This window comes from Megalobrama amblycephala, linkage group LG12 (genome assembly GCF_018812025.1).
Source record: "Megalobrama amblycephala isolate DHTTF-2021 linkage group LG12, ASM1881202v1, whole genome shotgun sequence".
Classification (NCBI taxonomy): domain Eukaryota; kingdom Metazoa; phylum Chordata; class Actinopteri; order Cypriniformes; family Xenocyprididae; genus Megalobrama; species Megalobrama amblycephala.
The window spans coordinates 2,273,094-2,278,850 of NC_063055.1; the positions used below are offsets into that span (position 1 = coordinate 2,273,094).

At 42.6% G+C, this 5,757-nt stretch overlaps 1 long non-coding RNA gene across 1 annotated transcript; it reads left to right on the forward strand.

The window, feature by feature from the left end:
- The first annotated feature begins 3,957 nt into the window (after positions 1-3,957).
- LOC125279254 lies at positions 3,958-5,253 on the forward strand. The gene is made up of 3 exons (XR_007187365.1): positions 3,958-4,092; positions 4,754-4,898; positions 5,073-5,253. It is a non-coding gene; the product is annotated as an uncharacterized LOC125279254 (long non-coding RNA).
- Positions 5,254-5,757: the final 504 nt, after the last annotated feature.

The window sequence follows — 5,757 nt, forward strand, 5'->3', positions numbered from 1 at the left end:
AGTACGCGGATGCCCTGGAGTCTCAGCGGAGCCAGTGCTGCATCCACGCACTTCGTGAACGTGCGGGGTGAGAGGGATAGGCCGAAGGGAAGAACCCTGTATTGGTAAGCTTCGCCCCCGAAAGCAAACCTGAGGAACTTCCTGTGAGAAGGATGGATGGATACATGGAAATATGCGTCTTTCAGATCTATCGCTACAAACCAGTCCTCGGACCTGATCTGAGGGATGATCTGTCTGAGTGTAAGCATTTTGAACTTCAGCTTCTTTACGGATCGATTTAGCACACGTAAATCTATGATCGGACGCAACCCTCCATCCTTCTTCGGAACAATGAAGTAGCGGCTGTAAAAGCCCGACATTTTGCTGGGAGGGGAAACCCTTTCTATAGCCCCTTTTTGCAAAAGCGTCGAAACCTCCTGTTCCATCACCAGAGACTGCTCTGGGGTTACCACTGTGGGAAGCACCCCTCTGAACTCGGGTGGTCGAGAACCAAACTGAATTCTGTATCCCTGTTCTATCATGAGCAGCACCCACTTCGAAATGTTCGGGAGACTTTTCCATTCTTCCAAATATTCTACTAAGGGAACCAGTCTCTCGAGACTGGTCTCTGGTGTTTTTTGAGCACTTGGCTCGTCTATCTGACACGGCGCACCGGCAGACAAACGAATTACGTGCTGACCGACCCTCCTCGGAGGATCGGCGGAGACCGCTGTGCCCTGACGCACACTGGGTGGCAGGGTTGACAGGACGGCCCCCTGAGGGCACCGGGGAGGACCCGATATCCGAATCCCCCCAGAGGGGGCTGCCCTCGAGAGATCCTGCATCATGGATGTCAGGACCTCTTCTTTGAAGCCTTCCGAGAGATAATGACGGTCCTCAGATCCGTCCTACCTCCGGAAGGCTTCGCCTGTGCCGCCCGACCCGGTCCCCAAGATTTTTGTGGGGGAGCACGGGAGGCGACACTGGCCTTCTGTTGCGCCCTGTGCGCTGAGGAGCTGGCTGTCGGCCGAGGCTGCTCCCGCCCAGCAGCCTCGGGGGGATGAGAGCGGCGGGGAATAATTTTTGAGAAAGCCGCTGTTTGTTTCCGTGTCTCCTGAAACCTGTCGACAACGGTTGACATCGCGTCGCCGAACAGGCCAGCAGGAGACAGCGGCGCGTCCATGAGCATGTTCTTATCTCTTTCCTTAATATCAGAAAGGTTGAGCCAAAGATGCCTCTCCGTGGCCACCAGGGCTGCCATAGAGCGGCCGATGGACTTGGCCGTCTCCTTGGTGGCCCGGAGAGCTAAATCTGTCGCCTTTCTTAGCTCATGAATTGCCTCAAAGGACGCTTCCCCACTCTCATCAATTTCCCCCAGCAGATCGGCTTGATATGCCTGTAATATTGACATGGTATGAAGGCATGCAGCCGCCTGACCTGCTGCCGAATAAGCCTTGCCCACCAAGCTGGAAGTTGTCTTTAGGGGCTTGGTGGGCAACGTCGGGGTCTTGAGGGACGATGCTGACTCGGGCGAGAGATGGCTCGCAAGCGTCTCTTCGATCCGAGGCATCGCCCCATAGCCATGATGTTTTAGGCCAACAATATTACTATACAATGATGTCTGCGGACTGTATAGCCGATACTGAACCGGTCTCTTCCACGACCTCGACACCTCGGTGTGGAGGTCGGGAAAAAAACGGCAGACCCCGACGCTGGGGTAGTGACCGTGCAGGGAGAAACCTCTCGTCTAGCTTGCTTTTTGGTTTACTATCAGGTCTCTCTGCGGGCCAGTCGATATTTAACTTTTCTACTGCCCTGGTCACCACCTCCAAAAGCTCCTCATATGCAGGGGATGAGGCTGGCGGTTCCTCATCGACGCTCTCCACATCAACCTCCTCAGAGGAAGATATGTTGAGCATCGGTGTCTCCCTTCGGGGGGAAGAAACCGCTACGCGTGCTTCCGCCACCAAAGGAGAGACACTGGGTCTAGCAGGTAAGGGAAGCGATAGGGCAGCGCCCGTCTCTTCCCCCTCTGCTAGATCCATCTGTGAACCCCACGAGTGCAGCCTTCGCTGTGCCTCAGCAGCAGCGGGACCAGACCCGCGGGGAACACTCGCCCCGGCGCCCTCCTCAAAGAGCGCCCGGCGCGATCGCAGCACTCTGAGGGTTAGCAGCTCGCAGTGTACACAGACGGCTCCCTCGAGAGCCGCCTGTGCATGCTCAACCCCCAGGCATCTAACGCACATCTCGTGTGTGTCTCCTTCCACAATGAAACGCGGGCAAGGAGGAGCACACTTCTTGAACTGTTGCTGCTTTTCCGCCATTTTTATATATATATATGTGTCTTATTTGTGCTTGGGAACTCTTGTCCTCGGACGAAGAGACCACAGTGTGTATGATAGACAATACAACAATAAATAAGACAGACAGATACAGATAGCGCTTGCTGAAGACAACAGAAGCTAGCGTGCTTTGTTCCGGGTATGCTTTATAGCTTCCTGATCCGTGACGTCACCCGCCTCTGACGTCACGTCTTTCTCATTGGTTGGATACAGAGGTGCTTCACGAACACAAAACACAGAGGGTTCCCATCACGTCATTCGACGTAGCGTTGATAGTTCCCACGAAAGGGAACGCCCAAAATTGACTTTATACCTGTATGATGTTGTGCTGTAGCTACACTGGGAGGCTGATGGATTGATGATTGAGCTGCTGGCGCCATCCTCTGGTCAGACGCGGGAATGTGTGTGTGATGGTCATTGAGGTCATAATAGTGTATTTAATAGTAAAAGAGACATTTAGGGAGAGATGTGAGTGTGTTTAAAGTTTTAAAGTTGTGAAACCTGCTATATAATAGTAGCTGATGGTGCTTTATAATAATAATAATAATAATAGTCATGCATAATATTTTTATTTAAATTGAAGTTTCTGAAGTGAGAGAGAGAACTGACGGCACATGCATGTCAATACTGAGATGATTAATTCTGTTACAAGATTGTCATTCTCTCAAAAGTACAGCAGCAAACTTTTGTTTCTTAGAAATGTTTGTACAAAAGTAAACTGAAGAGAAAAAAGTTGTGAATGGTGATTTTGTGTACTATAACCGTAAAATAGATCAGGAAATATGAACTGAAACACTGTCATTCAAAAACCATGAGATTTTTGTCAAAATGTTGACTTTTGTTTTAGTTTTGGGACAATTTGTGTTTTCTCTGTCCATTGGAATAATGAGTTTAAAGATTATACTGTGTTGTATTATTTAAAGGAAATGCAATTACCCTGCCTCATTATTTTAGATTTTAGATGCCTGTTGCTCCACATTTGGCCAATGTATTAAATATTAGGCATTGCTTACAATATTATTGTTATTTATTTTTGTTTGTTTGTTTGTTTCTAAGAAATGCCTTATGAGCAGAAATGTACAGTTATTGTTAGTTATGTGTGTGTGTGTGTGTGTGTGTGTGTGTGTGTTTCATACTTCAAACATTTTGTTGTGATTCATGTGTTTATAATGTGTGAAGCTGGTTTAAAGCACAGATGTCCTGAGACAGCAGTGTTTGTCAGAACTGATCTGTGTCATGGGTGTGTTTGATCATGTCATTCATCTGTTTTATTTTGAGCGTTACAAAAATCTAGTCCTACTTGTTCTTCAATTCACACAAATAGATTTGGTTTTAGTTTCAGTTCAAAACCTTCATATTTACACAGTCTTCACACAGAAAATAAGTGAAAATCATAATGAGGTGCTAATTTCACATAATCTAATGAATGTAAACCTGCAGTAAACAGTTTCATGTTTGTCTGTAGGCTTTGTAATGCTTCATGTGTCTGCTGAGGTGAAAGTATTACCTCATTTTTTATCATTTATTTATGCAATAAATAGTTATTACTATTTATTGCATAAATAAATGATAAAAATTGTGGTAATACTTTATTTATGCAGTAATTATTTCTGCAATTCAGTTTTGTAATGTTGGGAATGTTGTAAGATCTGGTCAGGTTGTGAAGCAGGAACAGGTGGAGTCAATTTCACTTTCACATTAGTTTTGGTCAAACACGTCTGATACATTACAGACACTGAGGGAATCATCATATAATCACCACATAAATAAGGTAAGACACCATGTAAGTTTTTTTCCCATATATATTATCTCAGCATAATCAAAACTTTGCTGATAAACCCGTCACACACAATAAACTTCCTTCTGTCATCTAAACATAAGAATAACTTTGAATAACTTTGATATTGTTAGTAATATTTCAAGATGAACACTTACTGAACTGAAGAGACTTTTGTTTACTTGATTATCCATACATGATTTTTTAGAAAAATTATGAGGCTTAAATACAATCATCAGGCTTTTGAGGAAAGTTTATTTATTCATCTGTCAATCATCATTGTATTGCATTATAATATGAGCCATGGCAGTCTGATAAATCAAATATGATACTTAACAAAAACACATATACCTTTTTTTAAAGATTTATTTTAAATATTTTGTCTAAAGATTCAATAAGCTGTTTTTAAGAAAAATTCAGTTTTCTGACCATTATTTCAGGTCAGGGTTTATAGTGTTAACTTTTGTTAATGTTACTCCACACTTATGGCTTGTGGTATTTAAGTTTGGTTGCATCTAATAATAGTGTCATGGACCAACAATTTCTGATCATAAATGGCAGCAGCTGGACTTCATGATGAAGAGTTGTTGAACCACTAAAAATTCTGTCCTGTTTATTTCACACTTGCTCATTAAAATAAAATTTGTGTTTACAGCTGCAGATCAACCATGTTGAAGACATCGATGGAGGTCCGTAGATCACAGATGTGTGATGAGATGCAGCGTGAGGTTCTTCAGGTTGCTCTTCTGGCTGTGAATATGTATGAAGTGAACATGGACATTGCTAACTACATCAAGATGGTCAGTTCTAGAGTTTTAATGAGAGACTGAATGTCTGAGTGAAATGTAGTTGATTCAGTACTGAGAAAATGTGCTCTGATTTTTTTGTTTTGTGGTCAGGAGTTTGATGGAGGAGATTGAGTGTTTTTGTTGATGTGAGTTTGAGGAACATTAATACTGTGTCTTTCTCTACAGGAGTTTGACAGAAGGCATGGGCCCTCCTGGCACTGCATTATAGGGGACTTTAGTGCCAGCGTGTCACCTAACACGAACACTTATATTAGCTTCTCTGTTGCTGGCAAAAGAATTGTGTTCTTCAAAACTGGCTGAGGTTCAGCAACAGTTCAAACACCATTTATTTTATCCACATAATTAATAAAACATCCTCCTTCAGCTCATGGTTCATGTCTTTGCTGTGAAACTGTTACTAATTTGTATTATTTGTATTTTTTCCTGCATGTCATATGCAGGGCTCCGTAAAAAAACAATATACAAACAAACAACATTCGGACATCTTACAGGTTTAAAAGTCAAATCACACCAGAATGAATCATGTTAAAATCATGGAGGATGAGATGAATCTGCAAGAATATCTTTCTGTAAAACAATCCATAACCCGGTCTGATTAATGACAATAATCTTACATTAGTTTACAATGTCATTCATTGAGTTTCAGCATTTAACATTTACATTATCATATACTGTAAAATATAATATAATCAATAGGTTATGACAACATGTTTTTACATTGCTTTAACTCATCAAAATAAATTAAGCAATTTTCAACTTTGTTATACAAGATTCAACTCAGTTTAATGTAACTTAAGTTGAAATGACTTAAACATCCAAGTTGATTATACTTAATTTAATTTATTTATTT